The sequence below is a fragment of the Rhyacophila brunnea genome, unplaced genomic scaffold (assembly GCF_057557595.1).
Source record: "Rhyacophila brunnea isolate RB1 unplaced genomic scaffold, BYU_Rbru_1.0 scaffold_8, whole genome shotgun sequence".
Lineage (NCBI taxonomy): Eukaryota > Metazoa > Arthropoda > Insecta > Trichoptera > Rhyacophilidae > Rhyacophila > Rhyacophila brunnea.
This window is the reverse complement of record NW_028233350.1, coordinates 4,463,254-4,489,358: the sequence shown is the minus strand read 5'-3', so window position 1 is coordinate 4,489,358 and position 26,105 is coordinate 4,463,254.

The window sequence follows — 26,105 nt, the reverse complement described above, 5'->3', positions numbered from 1 at the left end:
CTTATAATATTAATACTATCGACTGAAGGTACTTGATGGAATTTGAATTAAATTCTAATGGATTGAAGTTTTGTACTATTCTATTTGAGTAGTTTGTTCAGGCACTAGGTATGTACACTCACCAAAAGGCAAATATACACTGACAACGAATACAATTAACTCTTAATTATATAACAAATCAATACGATAAAGTAGGTAAAAACTTTGTCACATACCTATTAAGTCAATAAAAAAATATACCTCTACATAAGTGTTTGTAAAAAACCACATATCTTATCAATAATAATACACTCGATAAGCATAATATATAAATCGTAGAAACCTAATAGTAGATCATTAGTAATTATAAACTATAAATAATTACAAGATAAAAAGGACTTTTTTAATACAACGCTTTTAATTTTTCTGTTGAATTATTACGCTCAATATGCTCAAACTTGTACTTGATACGAAGCAAATAAAAAACAAAACAAACAAACAAATATAGAATACTGAAATGTCATTTTGACATTTCATTTTTATTTCTATAGTAACGCACGTATATATTAATAATAATAACCCCCTTCGCAACCAATAATAGTCTTTCACTTTTTACGGATTTTTCTGAAGTTACTTTCAATCAATGACATTAATATGGACGAAGCATCTAGAAAATAAAATGACACTCACTTTGTGTCGGGTCTGCCGGATGGCGAAATTCATATTTTAATATCGGTATCCTACGCTCAAATGAACATTCTGCTTGCAAGCGGTCTGGCGACACTGCTGGGTCTGCCCATACAAAATTTCTGACTGTCAGGTTTCGACTCTACCGTTATTATTGTGTTACAAAATGCCAATGTGCCTAGTTAAAAATTGTAAAAAAATCTACTAAACACTCCAAGAAAGATGGGATATCAATTTGCATGTGTTAGTATTATTTATAAAATGCCATTTTAAGATATTGATGAATGTTTATTCAATGCAATTGAATGACAGGAACCATTGGACAGTCAGTCGCCTGTGATTCGCTGGGTTCACTTGCGTCTAATCTCCGAGAAGTCGTAAGTAACCGAGAATCTGTTTCTAACGCAATGAGTCATGACACTAATACGCCATTACAATAAAGGTTATATTACTATAAATTCTCGAAGCTTGTATCGCATAATGGAAACGGATACGTCAATGGTCACGTGACATCTACCTATACATCTGTGAATGACTTTCATGCACAATTTCTCGTGCGCGCCGGGTATGAAGTGAGTCGTCCATTTAATATGTCATTGCTTTCAATACAAAACAGAATTAACTAAAAATGAATTGAATTCTGCTTAAAGATGGCTAAAAATATTAAAAGAATGCGTTGGTATTGTGTTCTGATAATATATTCTAAAAGTTTCAAATGTCTAGCTAGTCGGGAAGTTAGTGAAAAATCGATTGCAAGATTTGTACCGAACAAACAAGAATACGAGCTAATAAAAACGTTGTAAAATACTACACTCGATAGGTGTAAAAAGTGCCTGAAGATGCCGAAAGGCAATATCCGGGACGAAAAAAACGACTCAAATAGAAAAGTACAAAACATAATTCCATTCGAATTCAGTACTTACATATTAGTGGTTTCTTTTTTAGAATAATATATCGATTATTGTAATCTCCGTATAAGTCTTTTTAAATATCAAATAATGTAGGTAGGTAGGAATGCAAAATCGTACACGTTTCAAAGTGTCCCACCCTTAAAACGTCAGATCTAGCTTGCAAAATATGCATCTGTCGTATGGCGTCAAAACTAACGTTTTTCGACACCACAATCAACTTAAAATTACTGACAAAAAGCTGGAATATCACACCAGTTTGTTTGAAAATGCTGGCCTCTCGCAACTTATAATATCTTATCAATAAATTAAGTGTAAAATTAGTATCTGATTATTTACTGCACGTATTGACTTATTTTGGAATATAATTATTATTATTCTCACCAAACACTGTTCAAGTTAAGTTAAAAACTCTAAAATTTATATTTATTTATAAGAAAATTTTCCATTTTTTTTAAAATCCTATATATGGCATAATATTTTAGTCAAAGAGTGTTGGCAACAACGACCCTACTCCACAGTAATATAATATAATGTAGTGCGAGCTTAAATAATAAATATAGTTAAAAATAAACATAAATCATATTATGTTTGCTGATTGAAACGATAGGTGTAATTATTATGAACATAGAATAAATTAAATCAAGATAAGATACACTTTACACATAAAACAATGATAATCATATCTCTAATACTCCATCATCATAGATGTGGGCATTTATTTGCTCATCGTAGTAGGGATGGCCAAATATTATACAAAGTTTTGACATTCCTATTTAATTCACATGCCACGAGTATCAGAAAAGTCATCATTATACTATAGGTTAGCTTATAGTTTCGCACATGTCTGCCAAATTTTAAGCCTCTGATACTTTAAAAATATCAGATATATAAATATATGTACGTTCAATATTTTTAGCCGAAATGAAATATATTATAAGGTATGTAAAAATGTATATTTTCACCAAATAAACGATCATAAATTAAATTACATAGATATTTAGTTATGCCCAGGTAATATGGAATTTAATCTTATACTTGGCATTATCCAATAACTATTGAAGATATTGAATTCTGATATTATAACATATCGCAATTTTCTTTCATTCGTCGTGAAAATGATAAGTTTTGGTTTTCTTTTGGATACTAAATGCACTCTTCGTTAACGGCCCACATGCTCAGCGTAGGTCAAAATGGAGCTTGAGAGCATTTATGAATAATAAAAAGCCTAATTCTTGTCAAATTTGGGATCATAAAGATTATAAAACATATTTTTTATGGTAAATATGTCACTATATATAATGTTGACATTAATTTTACTAATGGTTTTCTAAATGCGTTTAAAAATTAATAAATCTTAAGGGCGGACATGCTCAGCGTAGGTCAAAATGGAGCTTTTTTGTATTTTCAAACCTTGATCCTGGACAATCCTTAAACGTTGTAGATAATCTATTTCTATAATTTTGAAGCCTTATTATCTTTTTTATTTATTTTAAACATTTTTTGACTGCATAAAGTATTTTTATTACATAATATAACAGTGTTCTTTTAAACCTCTCGCTCTAATGTTTTAGAATATAGTCATATTTCAATACATGCATTTGCAGTAGTGTTTTTACATTTATTAATTTTTAAACGCATTTATAAAACCATCAGTATAATTTATGTTGACATTATTATAGTGAAATATTTAGGATAAAAAAATATATTGATAATCTCTGTGATCCCAAATTTGACAAGAATTAGGCATTTTATCATTCAAAAAATGGGCAAGATTAACACATTTAAAGATAATTCTAAAGATACTGAATATACGCTATGTTTTTGACCATTCAAGTGTGATAAACATCCTACAAATAATGATTGCTTTATAATAATTATTGACCTAAGAATAAAGTAGTGTTTTTTTGAAATACGCCATTTCTTTTGGCATTCCCCAGTGGTTAAGCCACAACATACGGCCGTAGCCATAAATTGACAAACTACAACTGAAGTAGGGAGTAAAATCATGTAAACGCGCATGTCTGAACATGAACTTAACAAAAAAAATCTATTTTTTTTTATTGTGTAAATTTTTTGTAATTTGTTTTGTAATACATTTAATTGTATTTTCACTGCTTTTGTATGTTTATAGTATGTTCTCTTTTTTATATTTTCATTTTTATCGCTTTTATTACATTTTTTTTCATCTTTATAATAATGTTTCATGTCATGTTGTGAATGTCTTAAACTTATAATCCGTAATATTCACAATAGGTTTAAAAAATGAATTGAATTGAATTAAAACCCCTAGTTGGTAAGAAGGTAAGTATATATTCAATATTGTACCTGTATTTAATCCATTCATATCAATTAATGAAGGCACAGAACTATAAAATAATTAAGAAATTTTATAAAAGCATGATTTTTCTTTAATCTATTTTGCATTTTTTGAATTTTGGCGTCCCTACTTCTGCACGCACTCATAGTACCGCTAAATCCACCCCTGACTATGACTGACTATTTCTATTTTAATTTATATAGTAAAATACTATTTCTATGGTAAAGATGAATTTTTACTAATGATTCCCATCAAAACGAAGATAATCGTGTAGTCTGGGCATATAATAAGATAAAGTGTATCTCCAAAGCATTTAATTATATAGGTAATACTTTACGATATTATACTATTGTATACATATTGAATTCAATTCAATTGCAAAACACACTATCATAATATTGTATAGTTTAATCAAGTGTATTGAAATTAATAGACCGAATTATTGTACACGATAAAGCAAATACTTACGTAGTAATAGGGACTGTGAAAATAAATCTTTCAGAAGCGTCTTGAGTCAATCTCTTGTGCAGTCAATAGTATTAATGATTGATGTATAAACCAGGGGAGTAAATTCTTGATAAACTGAAATATAGAGTATTAAAAGAAATGAAAAAAATGTTTCTAAAAGACCATGCATTTGATGGGGTATTTTTTTATAATATAAAATGATCTGGTGTACGGCCAAAAGTAAAAGACACTTGGTTAAACATGGAATAAGCATGGGTAATGGAACGTTTGCATTTTTAGCTAACATTGTGTGGGGTTAACGCTGTATTTTTAGTGATAATCAAATATTCAAATTATTAATTCATGACGTTCGCAACATGACATTTAGAAACAAAGACATATTATTTAAACAGTATTATATAAAGTTATTAAACAGTAGAAAAGTGTAAATACAAAAATAATTACAAGATAAAAAGAACTTTTTATATACCACGTTTTTTAAATTTTTTGTTGAATCATATAAACTTGACAATCTGTGTATTAATAATTTAGGACAAATAAAGCAAATGTCAACAAATCATTTTTTTTACTATTTTGCAACAAACAATAGAATACTGAAATGTCATTTTGAGTTCCATAGTAACGCACGTATAATATATTAAGACGATACATCAGTGAAACGGCAAATAATTTTCAACTATAGGCGCGACGAAATTTTGGATTCGCTGGCATTCGGAGAGCGAACGTCGAGGTGTCAATACGTCAATTTGTTGCGTGATGGCGACGGGGGTATTAATTATTAAATCATTTAAAGATGACTAAAAACCGTTACCCATTTACATGAAAAAGAAAACATGTCAATGAATTTATTATTATTGTTACTAATAGAACAATAAATAGAACATTGAATGGACGCATGTTGGATTTGTCATTTGCACCCACGACCCGCAATCCGCGCATCGCCTAGCAACGATCTTTTTAGACCATGTCTCAACTGAGGTATAGCCTTAATAATTTTGTTGCAAGGACCACCCCCTTAGCAACTAATAATAGTGGATTGGATTACGGATTTCTTCCGAAATAACTTTCCATACAAAACCGAATTAACTGAAAATGAATTCAATTCTGCTTAAAGATGGCTAAAAGTATTAAAAGAATGCATTGGCATCATGTTCTGATATATTCTAAAAGTTTAAAATGTCTAGCTAGTCGGGAAGTTAGTTAAAAATCTATTGCAAGATTTGTACTGAATAAACAACCACCGGACAAACAAGAATACAAGCTAACAAAAATGTGGTAATATTTATAAATTAGATACAATGATGTAGACCGAATGAGCTAAGCAGACCCTAGGGATTTTGATAATTTATAAAACAATGCCCACCTACAATCATCCTCACGCACATGGGATATGTGAATATCCGAAGAGATTTGGTTGAACAGAGTTATTGCCCTCAATTGGCATTACCAATGGCAGGTTAGTTCTACATCTGGGGAGAATAAATAACAGATGCTCCCGATTTCTAAGATAGTCATCAGGGACACAGTTCAATACTACCAAGAATAGCAAAGTTCTCATTTCGTATATTTCTATATTAATATCGCTTTGTGGAACGCGTGCGTGCTACCTGTACTCATATAATATGACTGCGTAACGATGTATCTTACCAGTACCCAAAGGATTAGACTTTTGAGTGTTGAGTATCAATGTTTTTTTTTCGACCATGTCCGTTTCTAATAAGATAATAATATGGACTTCCACAGCGTGGCGGTTTGTATTAACAGATTCTGTTTTTACGAGAAATGGATGTCAGCCACTTGATCATCCTATTAGGTCCATGCTCTGGCTCATACACAAATTGAAAAACAATATGTGTACTTGCTTGTCAAACGCTTAACCCGCGCGGCCATCGTTATATGGTGTATGCATTAACTCCCGTGGGGGTAGGCAGATTGAGCGTCGCTTGGTGGTGGCAGTTACTCGAAGGGCGGCAAATCGAGGAAAATTATTCGGTATATATATAAATAGCTATCTAAGCTTAGTAATAACGAAAATATCTTTTCATTAAACAATTCAGTTCACTGGTTGGAAACAAAATGTATTAATTAACATACAAGGTTTAATAGGATTGTATTTTTTTTTATCAAGTTCGCGATTTCTAGTATACTTCCATTGCCCTTCGACGTCCACGGTGACTAGAAACTAGGAGTGATGATACAAAATACTGTATAAAAAATAGGGCGACATTCTGGCGCTGCCCAGGGGCGGCATTTTGTCAGGGACGTCACTGGGTATATTTTATCCTAATGTATCCGCCGATTTTTGGTCAAACACTGGACGACACAACACAACATTTTTTTCATGCTCGCCAATTTTAAAATTATAGTATATTGGGTATACTATAATAATATTATGGTACATAGTTAGTAAGTATGCCAAACTAAATTATAGTACAAATGCTATAATGATTGTATGGCTGACAACTCTGTATTATTTACAAAGACGAGCACGTTGATTTTCAAGAAAAGAGATCTGGTACAAACCGTTCAATTTTACTAATACAGTATTGATACGAGTATATACGTAAATTGACAGAATAAATTCAATAACAATCACATTTATTATTCATAGTAAATCAATTTAATATGCATTGAAAACTTCTGCAATAAGAATAAGGCAGGTGATACTAATACTTTCTTACGCATCGGTGGATTAGAGAAAAATGTGTCTAGACATGGAATACGCTTATTTAAAAAAAATGGCATCGCAACACCAGCTGAAGAACGTTTCACCTGACATTAAGTTTTAGCAGAAAGAAAACTTTCATGAATTCAGATTAATAAATTCGAAATGTATGATAATTTTTGACATTCGTTTGCTTTGTATCTTTTTGTCAAAACAGATTTGTTCAGGCAAGATATTGTATTTTTTTGTGAGCTCATTTGGATAATAGATTTTCATATTTGAAAGCTTAAAACAGAAAAGATTTAAATAATATTCAAAATATCATAATTATTCTTAAAACATCGATCAAATTATCTAATATTCATAATATTACATGGCAGCTAATCCATCACTATCACCTACACTTCATCAACAAAGGGCTTAGTAAAACAGCTCGAAATAATTTAAATTCATAAAGAATTTTCCACAATAGGAAAGGAAAACTTATTAATATATTGTATGTTTACTAGAAGAAAAAATAGGTGGAAAACCATTGGAGGAAGCCAATTTGTACTGTCACCAGATAAAACAATATATCTATCTGTCTTATCCGGAATTTTAAACATGTTTTGGTTTGTGAAAAAGGATACATAAAGTTAAACACCTCATTATGTCAAGTCTATTTGTAATAAAAACACAAACTTGTCTTAATATTAATACTATCGACCGAAGGTATTTGATGGAATTTGAATTAAAATTTGAATGGATTTTTAATGGTACTATTCCATTTAGGTTGTTTTTTGCGACCCGAGTTTTGCCTTTCGGCATCTTCAGGCAATGTGTACACTCACCATAAGGCACACATACACTGACAACGAACACTTTTAACTGAACTTATATAACAAATCAATACAATAAAGTATGTAAAAACTTATCACCTACCTATTAAGTCAATGATCCAATAAAAAATATTACAAACAAATTATGAATTGTTGAAGGGTTTGCAAAAAACCCCCATATATTATCAATAATAATACAATCGATAAGCGGAAAATAAATCGTCAAAACGTAGTTATATAGTAATAATTATAAACAATAAAAAATACTACGCTCAAATGTAGCATTTCTTTTTATTTGGAGGAGTTCCTCCTCTAATTCAGACATATTGTATCGCCAGGTAAATTGTTTGTATAATGTAGTTGTTAAGCTATTAATATTTACTATATAATATCGAAATAAACGTGTGCAGCGCAGTCACTTTATAATATCTATCTTAAAAATGTATTTTTGTCGGCCTGTTGGCCTCTCTTCATCGATGTCTGATAATGTATCTATCAGTCTTATCCCGAATTTTAAACATGTTTCTGGTTTGTGAAAAAGGATACCTAAAACTAAACACCTCAACATGTCATGTCTATTTGCAATAAGAACACAATATCATTGTCTCTCTAGATACCTAAGATCAATTATTATATTTTTAGGATAAAACATATCTTTTTATTCGAATAAAGTCCTCCTCCGGTTCAGACATATTGTATAGCCAGGTAAATCTTTTGTATTTGTAGTTTTGTTATTAATAATAATTACTATAAGTATAATATCGAAATAATTGTGTGCAGCTTTATATAATCTATCTGTATTAATTAATATCTGTCTTCGATGTCTTCTTCAGTGTCTGAGAGGTTATGGTATCAGTACCTAGATCAGTAAGAAAGCGTTTAACAGCCCACATGCTCAACGTAGGTCAATATGTAGATTTTTTGGTATTTTCAGTGCATAATCCTGGACATTCTTTAAACGTTGTAGATAATCTATTTATAATAATTTTGAAACTGTTTAAAAAAAAGATATTTTTTCGGTTAGGTACATGTTCAAATACATGCGGTTCAAAAACATTATCTTAATCCTTACTTAATTTATCATTTGTCAATTTATGGCTACGGCCGTATGTTGTAGCTTAGCCACTGGGAAATGCCAATAGAAATGACATATTTTTTAAAATTTTTACCAATCATTACTCGTAGGATGTTTATCACATTTCAATGGTCAAAGACATATATTATAATCAGTATCTTTAGAATTATCTTCAAATGTGTTAATCGTGCCCATTTTTTGATTAATAAAATGCCTAATTCTTGTCAAATTTGGCATCACAGAGATTATAAAATATATTTTTTTATCGTAAATATTTCACTATATATTGTCAACATAAATTTTACTAATGGTTTTATAAATGCGTTTAAAAAGTAATAAACCTAAAAAGTCTTAACACCACTGCACATGGATGTGCTGAAATATGACTGAAAACTGAATATTTTATGCAATAAAAATACTGTATGTAGTCATCAAATGTTTGAAATAAATATAGAGGATAATAAGGTTTCAAAATTATATAAATAGAGTATTTACAACGTTTAAGGAATGTCCAGGGTTATGCTCTGAAAATACCATAAAACCTCAAATTTCACCTACGTTGGGCATGTGAGCCCTTAAGATGTTGGGCTTCGTCATGCGTACTTCCCGGGTATTTTCGGATGTTATGGTATTAAAACTTTTGTTTAATTCTTTAGTTCGAAGCAGGCTTGAGAGTGGCTTTATTGCTTGGGCAACGCATCAGTTAAAGTATGGCCTTATGAGCGAGAGGGTTCAGAAGAAATTCTTAAAACTCCTTTACTTGATGATATTTAGATACTATCCGTGGCTATATCCAACTGACTTTCTCTTAGATATGCTTATATACTGCAATACCCCTAGACCCGGACTCCACATTATCCTTTAAATTATACAGTCCACTTGCGAAAAGCGCTACTAATTACTTTTATTTTTCTTTTTTCTTTAAAATAATGTTTTATTTCATGTTGTGAACGTCTTAAATTTATAATTTGTAATGTCCACAATATGTTAAAAAAAAAACAAAAAATTTAAATTGAATTGCTAACTGTGGGAATAGTTTTCCATATTTTTCATGATGTTATTTGAAATTGCTGCGTTTCTACTGTCATAATATTTATATATATATATATATATTATGACAGTATATATATATGACATTTCCATTCAGAAAGTACAGAAAGCTGGATATTATTTTCCATTGTCGTCTCGAGCTGTAAATAATAATATTTTACTTTGACGTCTCTATGCTGTTTTCCAACGCGTCGTTAGTTTGTTTCTCACATATTATGAAAAGGAATTTTCTATCAAATCTCCACACTATAAATGTTGTGGCTTTGTTACTCAACGATACGCCAAATTTATATATTAAACATATCGATGTTATCAGCTTTCATATTATTATGTGGTTTTCGATTTTATAATAATAAACATTGAGATAGAAATAAATTCTCAATTTTTATATTTAGTAGGTTCTGTCATCTCCCGTCAAGTCCAAAAGCGAGAAGATGCATTCCTCTTCTTGCTCATTATGCTGGTTGCTGGTCATCGTCTGTTATTTGGAACTTGGAAGTGAACAAATAAACACCTCAGAATGGTCGAAAACGGCGATTTTTATTTGACTTATACTATTCACGTAATCTACATTTTTATACAGTTTTTTAATTTTTGGGGAGTAGGTATGAGTTTGAAATTTATTTATAGTAAAGTTATATATTATCTAGAAGCGTCTCCCAAGGAAAAAAGCGCTTTTTGAATCTCTTTCAGCGAGAAGCGATATATTTTTTTTTCTTTCGTAATCGATCATTACTATGAGTCGGCTCGAAATGGTTCTGGCCTCTCTAGATCCTCAGAGGTAACAATTTGGGGGTGTGACAGTACCTACTTAGTTAAGTTTATTAAATTTTATAAAAATACATTTAAATACTGGTAATTCCTGGTACCGCAATCTATCCAGTTAATTTAATAGTGTCCTAAACGGGTTGGAAGCATATCTCTAAAAATGTATAATTGCTGGATGAATCCATTTATCCAATGGTACCTAAGAAGAAGTGAATGTTAGAAAGATATAATATTATGTAAGTACTTTACACCCATGGTGGCCGAGCAGCTTAAGCGTTGTACTATCACGCCGTGGGTCCTAGGTTCGAATCCTGGGTCTGGCAAGTACATATATTGTTTTCCAATTTGTGTATGAGTCAGGGTATGGACCTAATAGGTTGAGCAAAGTGGCTTACATCCATTTCTTGTAAAAAACAAAATCTGTTAAGCAAATTTAATCTCTACTCTGTGGAGGTCCATATGATTCTATTAAGATCGGACATGGTCGAGAAAAAAAAGTACTTGAAATTATTTTAATTTCTGAGTACGTGGGTACATTTTGTAGTTTGATGATATATATTATGACGTCTCGGTTCTTATTCTATGAAACATTTCCTTGCGTACTGTTATTATTTTAGTTTTAAATAAACAGTAATATTCAATTCGGCAACCGAATATTATGCAGAAAATTAAATTGTGACAATGATACCAATTATTTAGTAATATAGTATTATAGCTGCCTGTACACACGCATGGATTTACTGGCAATAATGTATTATGAGTGTCCGTTTACACGTATTACACGAATTTACTGCTGACAGTGTACATAATACTATCGCGTCCATAAAAAGACAATGTACCTACGTGTAAACACGTATTATCGTGCAAGTTGTAAGATTGGATCAAAAAAGTTCAGAAGGTTCTACAATTTCACGAGATAGTTGTAACTTGCAAGGCGTATATGCGATGCGCAGTAGAAAGATAGTGACGAACCTGCCGAAAATACGAACTACACGCAGCGCATTATGACGATTGCCAACTTCCACAATCTATCAAATAGCACCATAAAATGACAACAACGCATCTTGCTTACGCTTGAAGAATGATACCCCGTTTACAAGTGAATAGATTTACTGTTGATTGACAGTAAGCATTATCGCGGTCATATCAAGAAAATGTATGGGTAAACATGTAGGTATTATCCTGCAGTTGCAAGCTTGCATGCATGAATCAAACAACTTTGGAAGCTTCTGAATTTTCATGCGACAGTGGGGATTTTTTCGATCTGCGCCTGAACAGTAGAACGATAGTGGCAAATCCGCAGGCAAAAAAATGAACTATACTCATTTTGAGGTTAACCGATTTTCACTACCTGTCAATTAATAGTACCATAAAATGACGCGAAGAATGAAATTGGAGAGACAGACAGCACTTTTACGTGTCACGATGGTTTAAAATACGCACTTTTGCTGCCAGTAAATATATGCACGTCTACAGGCGCTATTAGCTTGGTGAGACAGTCAGCACTATTACGTGTAAACAGTTATTATCGCCATTGTTTAATTTACACATTATTGGTGCAAGTAAATCAATGCACGTGAACATGCGCTATTAAATTATTGCAACAATAACTACTGTTTGCATACAAAAGTGCTAATATCGTGCAAGTTGAAAATATCGCGTGAAAATACAGAAGCCGCTAAACTTTTTTTAACCCATGCATGTAGTCTTGTAATTTGTATGATAATTTGTGCTTACGCATGCATTTTCTTGTTATGGCTGCGATAATATCGTCTCTGTTCTGGCAGAACTCACTAACTGGAGAATACTAGTTTTGTGTAATTTCACTTTGAAGTTGTTAAAATGTTTGAAATGGTCTATTATGTGAGTTTATTAAGTAATCGTAAAAAGGATGACTTTAAAATAAAGACTGTTTATTTATTAAGAAGGTTTCCAGACGGTAAAGTTTAAAATAAGAAACATTTTGGTATAACTAACCCAATGTGTCATTTTTTCGAATTAGTGTCTTCTGCCAGAACAATGACGATATGTACTGCCAGCAGTAAATCACTGCATGTGTAAAGGGGCTATTATGCTATTGAGATAATATAATGTAGATTAAGCGAAGAAGTACCGAGCAACGGCAGTCGATGAACATTTTGATATTATAATCTTATACTAGTTCTATATTAACACCATTGCATATTAAGGCAAGATATCACGTACTACACACCTGTGGCTTTGCCCATCTCACCGCCTCACCTTTGCAGGTCGAGCGAACTAGACGAAACTAGGAATTGATTAGTTAATTAGCTACGTTGCGTATTATTACTCCATTAAATTTCTCTGGTACTAGCGCGTGATTAGACTGTAGCAGAAGGTAACCTAACCTCAAAATCTGTAAATCAAAACGTAGATTGTCTGTTAGTTTTGAATTATTTATCCATGTCTAGACGGTCGGACCTCAAGTGAAGCCCTATATCAGGGTTGGAGAACTTTTTTACGTACACGTATCAAAATATGCCAAATATTAGGTTTTGACTGTCTGACGTACCGAGCAGTTTTTCATAGCGAAAAAACAGTTAAGTATAAGATTTTTAATAAAAAAGTTCCAAAATTATAATAGAATTCTTGGGTATTACTATTGTATTACTTAGTTTGGTTCTTAAAGCACAAATTGACGCTAGAATGTCTCCGATCAGATAAGGCATTCTTTCGCTACGTGGTCTCAAGCATTGTAAAATTATTGTAAATCTATCAAAATCCGAGGTTCGCGGCGCGGCTTCCCCCCTCCGCCTGATGAGGTCAGTCCGATAATATTATGTGTGACTATATAATTTAAATTAAACATAATGATTCTTCAAGAGCATCTGCCTGCTATTTTTTATACAATGCGATCTGTCATTTAAGCATTAATTTCGTCATTTACATTTGCGCATCGATTGGTAAATATTATTGGTAAAACTATTATTAAAAACCGAAGAAAATGTGCATGGCTAAATCGTCATTATTTTTTAATATTATAATATTTATTTGTAAAACATTCGTGTCCCATAGGTTCGCCATCACTGCCCTATATGCTCCATACATAATACCTATTATGTTTGCTTAAGAGGGGGCTCAAGAGAAGGAGATTGAAATATAATCTAGTATCAAAAGGACATCGGCGTCGTTAGGACGTTAATTTAAATCGATATTTTCGCAAAAATCACTAATCATCGGAGATTTTATTTAAAAAAAAAAAAAAAATATTATTGGTATTGTCGGCCGTCTTACACATTATTATTTGATAAACAACTGCACGTGTCCGCCGATCAGAAAACAGGGCTGTCAAAATATTATATGGATTAATATTTTTTAAATGTTAATTTCGTCATAGTTTTTAATCAAACCTGTAAGTACATACTGATAACTTGGGTGGATATCGTAGCAAACATACTATTGATATATCTACGGGTATATTATTATTATTACCTAATTCAAATTGAGCATAGGTTGATACTCAAATACTATTATAGTATGTTTATGATTTCGAGAAAATAATACGATGGTATATAATCCATATCAATTATTTGAAAACATTACATTTGCATGTAGGTACATGTATAATATAGTGAAAAGGTCAGATACCTGTTTAATTTGCAAGATAACATCAAAATTTGTATATACTTACCTAAATAAAGAATGACATTCATGAGTGAGCACGGCTCAAAGCTAGGAAAATGTGTTTTTTTCAATTTGAAAATATTTTAATTGTGTATTATTTTATTACTGATTCATAATACATTATATAACTAATAGAACATACTGTTTTTTCTATGAAGAAAAATACTGGAAGGAACATATTGTGTCACGGCAATCAAGAAAGACCGGAAAATATGGCCAACAATGCATGATACACAAACATAAAATACACAAAATTACCTATTTAAGTTTACCGCACACGTGCACACCACGCGATATTTGTTTACGCAAAGTCGTCGCTTTCCAAAATGGCAAATTTAGTTGCCAGTTTTTATGGCAATGAATCAGTATGTTCCTTCCTGTCTTTTTTTATTCGTAGGTTTGTTTACTATGTACACCAAGAAATTTCCATTTATAAAATCGGAAATGAGTTTTGGAATATAATGCAACTAAAACTGGAAAAATTCTATCATGGGTGTTTACTTCTTGAATTAGTTGACCCCAGAAACAACAGGTCCATTCCACTACGTGAACCACAGTGGATATTATGCCGGGTCCACATTGGCAACATGTCGCCGGCAACCTCGTTAAATTTTACGATAAGTATGATAATTATCGTAAAATTTCTTAAGCCATTATGATAATTATCGTAAAATTTATCGAGGTTGTCGCGCGACATGTTGCCAGTGTGGACCCGGCATTAGATGCACAAAACTTGAATAAAATATATTATAAATAAAATTTAAAAAGTACAATATAATTAATTGCGTCGACAGCCCTGGCGTCGCCCGCCAGTCGGATGGACTAATAAATAAATGATGTGTCTAGTGACTGTATGTTAATAATTATTTTTAGGCACTCATGATATAAATTATTTCGCCCATTGGCTTTACATACAATAATGCTTCTTCCTACCACTTGTTTCACTAGTATAAAAGTGAAGTTGCGCAGCCAATAAAAAGTCACTTTCTTTTTATAATAGGCAGACACTAAATTCTACGTTTTAAAAAATATGCATTAGAATTAAACAATACCTATTATTTTTAATACGTTGGTCCTAAATATTACAAATAAACGCTATTCATTAGTAATGTTTTTTGGATAGCACATGAAATAAAAATGTAGATAGATATGTATGTCAACATCCTTCGTATATTTAGTTCTCGGACAATTTCAGGTTAAAAAGTTATTAATATATAATTAAGTTTATATCGTGGCTAACACATAATCAAAAAAGTTATCATATCAATCATATCAGTTGCAATACTTCACACCAAAGAACTGATAAACATATTGAATTTATTAACATTTATTAGAAAGTACTATTTTTTGGTCACCACATAGCTTCACTTCACAAGCTTCACTTGGAGGGATTTTATTGAGACAAACATTGGCGGCAACCTTTCTATATTAACTAGTAGACCAGTTATTATGGACCACATGTAAAAAAATCATATTTTCAATTCTCAAGGCCGATTCTGTAGAGCTTCCCCTTAATATCTTCGGATGGAAGGTAGGTTTTTGTCAGATGCTTAAAATTAACTGACGCGTCGTCCACGACTAATAATGCCGATAAGGATAGAATGACTTACATGTATACTGACACGTCATTCACATCTGGATGTATTTCAGGTGAGTTATTGCATTGGTCGTAAAGCGACTGAACTTTGTTTTATTCATCTGTTATCAAGTTAAAAATAATGCTTTCAAAATTGGAAGATGACAAAGCTAAGATCGTCTTGATGGTGGACGACCTCCGCTAGTGGATGGCAGAAGAATATTTTTTATATGTTTTAACGAATACCGGTATTCAATAATAAATACCGAAAAACCGGTATTGACATATTAATTCACATTATTGCAATATATACTCGCAAATCTCTCTGTAGACCATCAAGCCACCTTCTATCAATATCTTGTATACTTTTTGGATAATTAAACGTGAATCACTTTCTCAGTGATTATCCATTCATACATGTCACGTGGCTGGTCCATTACTCTATAAAATTAGTTATTATTCTTTGAAGTATTCTGCAGATTACTTTAAAGCCAAAAAACAGCTGTCAACGTGCATTACTCTGTGTCAGAGAATTAACAAAACACTTTGTTTCAAAACCGACGTAGATTAGATACTGATTCAATTAATACTCAGTAGTTTAATGTTAAACTGTGTATAAATAATGCTAGTTTAGTACTGCGGTATTCCGGATAGATTGTAAATAATTATGGTCTATTAAATTGGCTAGCAGGTATATGGAGAGCCAACAATGAAAGCAAGTCATTGAAATTAATTCGATTAGCATTAAGATTTGTACGTAAAGTGGGCACCTACAAACTTTAGTTCCTGTGAAGGGGAACACAATTGAATTAGTAATAATGCGCTTTCCTAATTGGATTAGCCTTCATCCAGTGCGGTTACTGAGAGACGAGCATTTTCAATTGAGAAGTAATTAACCAGATGGAATATTTGTAATATTAATATAATGTAATTATGCAAGTATTCACTAAAAATAGGGTCTGAAGAGCAGGATAGTCTCTAGTTTGAGGTGATAGGTATGGTAATCATGACCCCTACAAGGGGAGGCTGACGGGGTTATAGCCTTGAGGCCCAAGCTTAGGAAGGGGCCGGCGGAGTGGGTCGACCACTTTCCGATATTCATAATTATAGTATTTTTTAAATAAATAAATAAATTAACATAAATTATGTCGGACAGCCTACCCCCACCCTTAACGACTGATATATGGCGAGGATGGTAGAGAGAAGGGGGTACATCCAGCAATAAAAATTGTCGGTCACGTCGGCTTCCTGGAGCTTTCAGTTGAGTGTGATACTGAGGTACGTGTCTAAAAGCACTGTTTGTATATTCTTATAAACGGAACGGATCTGAGTATTAGGAAAAGAAACGCCTTTATTTTTATTTTATTAACATTTTATTTAAAAAAATTCAAATCGAATCAGTTAAACTCTTCATTCTGTACCCATATCTGTTTATATCGCTTTTGACAATTCAATTTATTTTTTAACATATTGTGAACAGTACACATTATAAGATTATGACATGACATGAAACAATATTATAAAGAAGAAAAAAAAGTAATAAAAGCAATAAAAATGAAAATATAAAAAGAGCACATAATATTATAAACATACGAAAGCAGTGAAAATACAATTATACATCTATAAAAGTTCAAAGAAGTACACCGAGTTTGCTAAGGAGACCCTAGTTTTAAAAAAAAATATAAAAAAGCGTCCACCTTAACTCACCTCACACAAGTGGAATATATCAACACCCGAAGCAATTTGGTTGAACATAGTTATCGCCCTCCCAATTAGCATTACCAGTGGCAGGTTGGTTCTGCACATTGGGAGAATAAACAGCTGATGCTCTCTATTACTAAGATATTTATCAGGGACACACAGGTCAACACTGCCCAGAATGGCGGAGTTCTCATTTATACCTCGTATGAGTCGAAAGAAATACGTAGCAAAATAAAGATCTCTTCTAAATTGGAGAATGCATTATGTAAGCATACCTAAGACAAAGTCAGTTGGATAAAGCTACGGATAGTATCCATACAACCTCAAGTAAAGGATTCTCATATTATGTATTCATATAGTTTATTTTATTAATATGTTATTACGACTACCACGCAGTGGCAAAGGGTGGAGTTCGGCTGTTAAGATCCGACATAAAAAGTGCACATTAAACTTTGTCAGTCATACGTATTTGTGTTCATTGAAATTATACTACAATTTACAGATGGTGTTGGTTAGTTTTTAAAATTCAATTAAAACCTGCGACAACCAAGCCATAATAGATAATAGTCCAAAAATACTCGTCTATCAATGAAATTAATAAAATTATGCAATTAAATCATACATAACTTTGAATATTTTATTGATAGAATAATATTTTATCTATTATAGTTTGGTTTAGGCAGGGCCTAATGAATTTAAAAAAAAATGAACCAACAATATGTGTAATATTATGGATTCTTAATCCAACGAAAACCAGTAAGTATGAATGAAAAATTGTGCACAATTTTGTCATATCACCCAAAATAAACCAAACTTATTATGGGTTGGTTAGGCATGGTTTAATTGATTTTTAAAACCTAACAAACACCATCTATAAATAAAATTTTAGTATTAGTTCAATAAAAACAATAAGGTATGACTAACAAAGTTGATTGTGCACTATTTATGGCGGATCGTAACAGCCTACCTCCACCCTTCGCTACTGCTATCAAGTAATTAAACGAGAAACACATGCAGTGGAGTACAGTTTCTTCAGCAGACTATCGTTTATATGCGTGGTTAATAGTCAGAGTATCAAATTCACCCCGTTTAGTGATAAATCGTCAAGTTTATTACGTCGCTGATAGTTCGGATTCGCAAAGGGTTTATGTAACAAGCCCGCTATTGAAGTGAAACTTTCAACACAAAGCCTGGAATAGTGTCACGCTTGATAAAGACGTGAACCGGATAAACCCATACACGCAAAGATTTCAGCAAAGAATGCATTTAGATTGCACACAAATTCGTTATAACTGAGAAATTACTATGTGGTGTACATAATATAATATGTGTAAATTTAAAATTTTGAGATAGGTAGCTACTGTAACTCATAGCCAGGTAGCACATACAAATTCGTCTTGACTACAACATGTCGATTTTGTCGATATGATTTGGTTTGCATTCACAAAACATAATATGTAACTAAATGTACCGCCACACACCGTGTGAATTTCCGTGTCTGGAAACTTGTACGTACGCAGTTCGCCATATCACACTTGACCGTGAAATGTTGTATAGGAAATATATGGCCGGCTAACCTATTTGGGTCATATAGTACTGATATAAAATTCATGTCTAAATAAAACACGGTTCTTGTTGGCTTACACCATAGAGGTATTAAATAAAAAGAGGGGTAAGGAATCGGCTTTCTCATACAACTGAATGCAGCCTGCCAAAAATAGTCGACAACTTACGAGACATAGCTACGCGATAAAAAAAAATGCAGGGCATCACGGAGGATTTACTTTGGTCATTATAACGTACCCATATAATATAATGTTAACGTGGAAATTTTGCCGCAAATTGATTACCAGCCTGCCTCAGCATACTTTTCCCCATGCTTGCCTGCTTCACCATACTTTCATATAACCTGCCGCCCCTAGGTTTACGCTAACAGGAAGCCAGCAGTAAACAAGTTCTGAAAATAGTCGATATACTGGATTATTTGTTAGGTTAGATTGAGCTAGTTTAAGTTAGATTAGGTTTTCATTCTGGAATAATTCATGGATTTTGCCAAAATCAGCTATGAAAATTGAATTAATGTTCATATTGAATCTAATAAAATTGGAGACCGTATAGTAGGAGCTGTAGATAATAATTACTAGTTAAGGCTATACTTCAATAGAGGCATGGTCTAAAAAGATCGCGACTAGGCGATGCGCAGATTGTGCAAATGACGCGAGCCGAACAAAATATAATTTGTCATAAAAATTCAATATGCGTCCATTTAATGTTATGTTTATTGTTATATTAGTAATAATAATAGTATATTCATTGACATGTTTTCTTTTTCAATTACATACGTAAAGTTTTTTAGTCATCTTATTAAGCGATTAACTTATTTGATAGCACCATAAAGGTTGATTTTTTTTTATGAACTATAATATAATGTTAGTGGACGTGTTAAATAGGTTAAAGTTATAATTTTATATATCATGTTTCTTTAATATTTAAATAAACACATGCTGTCTTTTCTACTTTCTTGTTATATTAGTTTTTATTTGTAATAATTAAGGCGAAGTCTTCACTGAGCCTTTTTTAAAGAGGCACCTAGCGGAAAAATACGAAGCTTGCAATTTGAGACATTTTTTTGATAATTTACAATTTCAACTGTATTAATGAATACATATGTATCTGAAAACATTAAAAATAAAAATATTTTTTATTTTAAGTCAAAGACAAACTTACAATTGTAAAAAATGTAATAAAATGTGAATTTGTTCTATCGGTCCGCACCCTATTATTACATATATTTTATGGTCATATTTATTATTAAAATTTAGTTTATTAAGTTTTATAAGCATCACCTAAGCGATTTTTGACATTTTCATAGTTTTAATATTTTTTATATCTATTTTAAAAAACATCGATTTTTATAAAAAATATAAATGTGTATAACTTGAAATCCTTTTTATTTATATCAAATCAATTATTTTTATAAATATAAATAAAATATTTATATTAATATAAATATAAAGGATTTCAAGTTATACACATTTATATTTTTTATAAAAATCGATGTTTTTTAAAATAGATATAAAAAATATTAAAACTATGAATTTGTCAAAAATCGCTTAGGTGATGCTTAGAAAACTTAATAAACTAAATTTTAATAATAAATATGACCATAAAATATATGTAATAATAGGGTGCGGACCGATAGAACAAATTCACATTTTATTACATTTTTTACAATTGTAAGTTTGTCTTTGACTTAAAATAAAAAATATTTTTATTTTTAATGTTTTCAGATACATATGTATTCATTAATATAGTTGAAATTGTAAATTACCAAAAAAATGTCTCAAATTGCAAGCTTCGTATTTTTCCGCTAGGTGCCTCTTTAAAAAAGGCTCAGTGAAGACTTCGCCTTAAGACATTTTTATAATTTTGTTTTTATTATGTATTATGGCGCATTGGCCAATCGCTGTTATGCCGTAATACTCTTTTTCTAAATAAATAAATCTTTACACGATTTAAGAATATATTCCTCCGATGCCATGACAAAACGAATTGACGTGCTCACACCTCTACCGTCTGTCTCCGATTGGCGACGAGTGCGAAATTTCGTCGCACCTACTGTTGAAAATTATTTGCCATTTTACTGATGTATGCTTTTAAGAGTCAGATAAACGATGCTAATTTTCAATTACTATGTGACTGGCGTTAAGTAGATAATTGTCATATTATAATAAAATTATGCAATAGTTTGAAATTTTTATTTTTTTGAATTCCTTGAGAAAATTGGTTGAGTGTGTGGCTAAATGATGCCTGTTTCACGGCATGGGTTCCAGCGCATGAGAAAACTTGTTGGGTAAGTTTGCGGGTTAATTAGAATCGATGGGAGGAAAATGAATTAGCACCAGGAGACCAAACTCCTGAGGAGGGGCGTGAGTCGCACATTGATGCGATTGTGTAAAAAGCCTTAATGAAGTTTGGTTTTATCTGTCATCATTGCTGAGAGCCTGATACTTTTGATGTATTTTATACTTGTTCATTATTAAACGATTAGGATGCATTGATTATGAATTTAAAATATGAACACGTTGTTACCATTTGTTGATTATATTACCCTGTTACTTACAATATTGTTTTCAGTGGTTGAATGCCTTAGGCCAGTGGTCGGCAAACCGTAGCTCGCGAGTCACATGCGGCTCTTTGGCCACTTGATTGCGGCTCTACCACAAATGCCCTCTACCATATTTGTCATGGCTACAAAGAAGAAGCAAAGAAAATCGGATGACGAAAACAGTAAATTTAAAGTTGAATGGATCGAGACTTTCGCGTTTATTCAAACCTTAAATGGCCTACCGACCTGTATTATTTGTCGAATATAACATGAAATTGGCGCATGACAAGAAGTCAAATTTGGTGGTAGACTTTACAACTAAACACACGTCATTTAGCACTAAATATCCTGTCGGTGATGCAAGGAAGAAAGCAGTTGAGGAACTTTAGAAGAGTCAAGAAAAATCAAGTTCTGTATTTAATTACTGAATACAATCTTCCAACAAAGTTAATATTGCATGTTTGCATGTAAAGGGATTTCTAAGAGAAGAAATCAAGAGTAAATTGAGAAGTTTAGTCGTCTTATTGATGAGAATCTGGAGTCATCAATGAGACCTAAAAATAAAAACATCAACATACAAACCTGACGTATCCAAACTTTCCAACAAGATGCAAGGCCACAATTCACATTGAGTGTTTGTCAGTCATTGTCATGATTTAATTTTATGGATACCTTACATACAATTTATTTTTTATCAATAAATAAGATCATTATTAAGTATGATTAGTTTCATATAATATATAGATTAGATAGATTATTCACATATATATATTAGAATCAGTGTACCAATAGTTTAATTAAGACTTAAATCATTAGTTAATTAACAGTGTACCTACATATGTATATAATTTCAGTTTAAGAAATTTGGCTCTCAAAAGAAATCTTAATCGTTGAATTGTTGATATTTGGCTCTGTTGACTATTGAGTTTGCCGACCACTGCCTTAGGCTTATAAACACAGAGTTAAAAGTTTATGATTTCTTTTTACCGGGATGGATAAAATTACAATGATTATGTGTTTTTCAATTACCTAATATAATGAAAGCCATTTGCATTTAATCAATTTTTATTTTATTTTATTTAGTTATATCGACGGCTTAATCTGCAAACCAGCTAATTGCACTGTCGAACGAAAATGATATTTTGATGGAATTTTGTTATAAAGCATGTTTTCTATGCTTACCCAAGATTTCAAATTCCTAAACCTATAAATAAAATGCATTATCATTTTTCACATAAAACAGCCAAATGTAGGTGCCAAATTTCCAATATCATACATAGAACAACTCCGCTCTTTATATAAATTTTATTTATAATAAATATAAAAGGGAAGCTGAAATAGTATATTAATTATTCATAGTGCAGTTTTTTGTAAAAAAAATATTTCCCAGTGTATTTTTGGAATTGTTTAATTCCGTTCAATAGTTAAGTAAAGTAATTAAGTTGTTTCTCCTTCCTGAACAATTTACGTAAATGGAGTTAGCCGGTTTGCAGATTAAGTTGATAATATGACAAGGGTATAAAACAGAAGGTACTGATAATTATATATTTACAATCTAACTAAAATACTTATCAAATAATTCTTGAAATTAGTTTTAAAATTAAAATAATAATTAAGGTTTTTGTTCTTCAGTAAAGGCCATATTAACATTTTTCTGAGTACTACTTATTAGCCATTTGATTAATCTATTCGGCCATGACTTTGGATAAAAACACAGTAGTTATACAATCAATATATGATATAGTTTTTTTTCATGATGCGGGGTCTGTAAAAGCGCACCCATGGCTTCAGAGACGAACTCTGTACCAACTATCTAGTGGCACTAAAAATAACCATTATTTCACTAAACAATTTTGACAATTTAGAAAATGGACCTTAAAGATGGAACTGCTTGTAAAAATGATAAAGGGCTATAATTATTATTGTTGGTATATTTTTATGGTCACCTTATTTTCATACACACAGAGAGCACTATTGAGGAATGCAATCACTGAAGCTGGCGATACGCTGCAATTGGTTGAAATCAAAATTAGAATATTTAGACTGCTGTTGGCAAAGCCTTCACATCAATTTTGGTTTAAGCGAAATCAACAAGCGTGGACTTCGTAATGAATTAAACTGAAACAATTATCCTGACGTGTGGTTGGCTCTAGCGCTTTAACGCAAATACATCAATCGTATGTCTTTTTTTTTATGCTAATGGTCCAAGTCTTCACACAATAAATAATGTTGGAATTCTGGAATGGCCCAATATGAAAGGATGGGATCTGGCGATGTGATATGTTAATAAGTTCGGAATGATAAACCTGATGTCGTTTCATTTATCAACACCCAATGTCTGGGATGGGATAGTCTATTGAAACATTTGAATGAACAGGCAGCGATGAAGTGTACCACGTAAAATGCTCCGGAGCCATGGCATACTACACAACTGTGATCCAGGTAGTTCTCTCGCGCCCTCTCCAGTCGGTCATACTCGGGTTCGGGTCATGGTTGGTACACTAACCACAGTAGAGAAATACAGTTATCTACTAATTACATTTCAGATATTATCAATACAATACAAAATATAAATTTTCCTTTGCGATTTGGTTAAAATGAACAAAAAGCATTATTATATTTATCAAATTTGTTTGTGAATCCATCCAGTAGAAACAAAATTACGTAATAACACAATAAAAAACTTGTTGTTTAATTCTTATGCCATTATTGTATTTCAATATTATGATTTTATTCCAAGCATGGTAATCAATAACAATGAATTATACAATACTAGCGAGTACCCGGCATGCGTTGAAATGCTACTTAAAGAAATCAAGATTTTTCTTTTCACGAGAAATAGATGTCAGCCACTTGCTCAACCTATTAGGTCCATACTCTGACTCATACACAAATGTAAAAACAATATGTGCAATTGCCAGACCCAGGATTCGAACCTGGGACCCACGACACTATATGCCAACGCTTAAGCCGCGCGACCACCGTGGGCGTTTACTTAAATAATATATTGTGAAAAATGTGGTTATCACAATATTATGTTATCACGGAGATTCCGTAACATTCATTTAGTAAAAAAAAATACACCTGAATCATGCGTAAATAAGATCAGCTCACTCGTTAAAAATGAGTGAATAAAACAGATAACCTAGTACCAGACTAAAGCTTGTTATTTCTCTACTGTTTTCGTTTCTAGAGATTCGAGAATTATTTTCGAAATCAAGAATATTGTTTTCTTAAGAATTCGAGATTAGTTTATTGATTTCTCTGTACGGTCCATTTCCTTGAGGATTTTTCGTTTTTCAACAATTTCTGTTTCTACAACGTTTTTATTAGCTCGTATTCTTGTTTGTCCGGTGGTTGTTTGTCCAGTAAAAATATTGCAATCGATTTTTAACTAACTTTCCGACTAGCTAGACATTTGAAACTTTTAGAATATATCAAAACACGATCCCAATGCATTTTTTTAATACTTTTAGCCATCTTTAAGCAGAATTGAATTCATTTTCAGTCAATTCTGTTTTGTATGGAAAGTTATTTCAGAAAAATCCGTAAAAAGTAAGACTATTATTGGTTGCAAAAGCGGTGGTCCTAGCAACTAAATTATTAATATATACGTGCGTTACTATGGAAATCAAAATGAAATGTCAAAATGACATTTCAGTATTCTATATTTGTTTGTTTTGTTTTTTTTTATTTACAAGTACAAGTTTGAGCATTTTGAGCATAATAATTCAACAGGAATTTTAAAAAAGTTATTTTTATCTTGTAATTATTTAATCTCATTTGCCCTTTTTTTGCTGCCGAATTTAAGACATTCCGTTTAATGGTTTTGAAAGTCACCTGTGGCGCTATTTTACTTTAAAATGTTAACATTTACAAATATGTGGTTATGTGATGCAATTCGATGTGATATATTATTATGATTATTGATATAATTTAATGATATTGCACGTGTTGAAAATTATTTAAATTATTTTTAGTGTGTTTCCTGAAATGGCGATTCCGACGCTTTTTAATTGAATGCCGAGTGTGCCGATAACTCAGTTAATTCAATTGCGTTTATATAAAAATGCGAAAATCGCTAAAAGTACACAGAACGCCCTTAATTTTACCTTGCGAAACCCCGGGGTTCCATTTAGGGAACACTAGACAGTAGAGCATCACACTGCCCTTAACCTTAGCAATAGGTATGGGGGCCCGCCAAACATCCTGGCCTGGGGGCCCGTTTCAGGATGTGGGGGGCATGTTTATATTATGTATTCATTCTGATTCTCATTTTCAGTTTCGATTTAAGGTGATGCATTTCGAAAAGAATGCTTTTCGAAAGATGTGGGCGC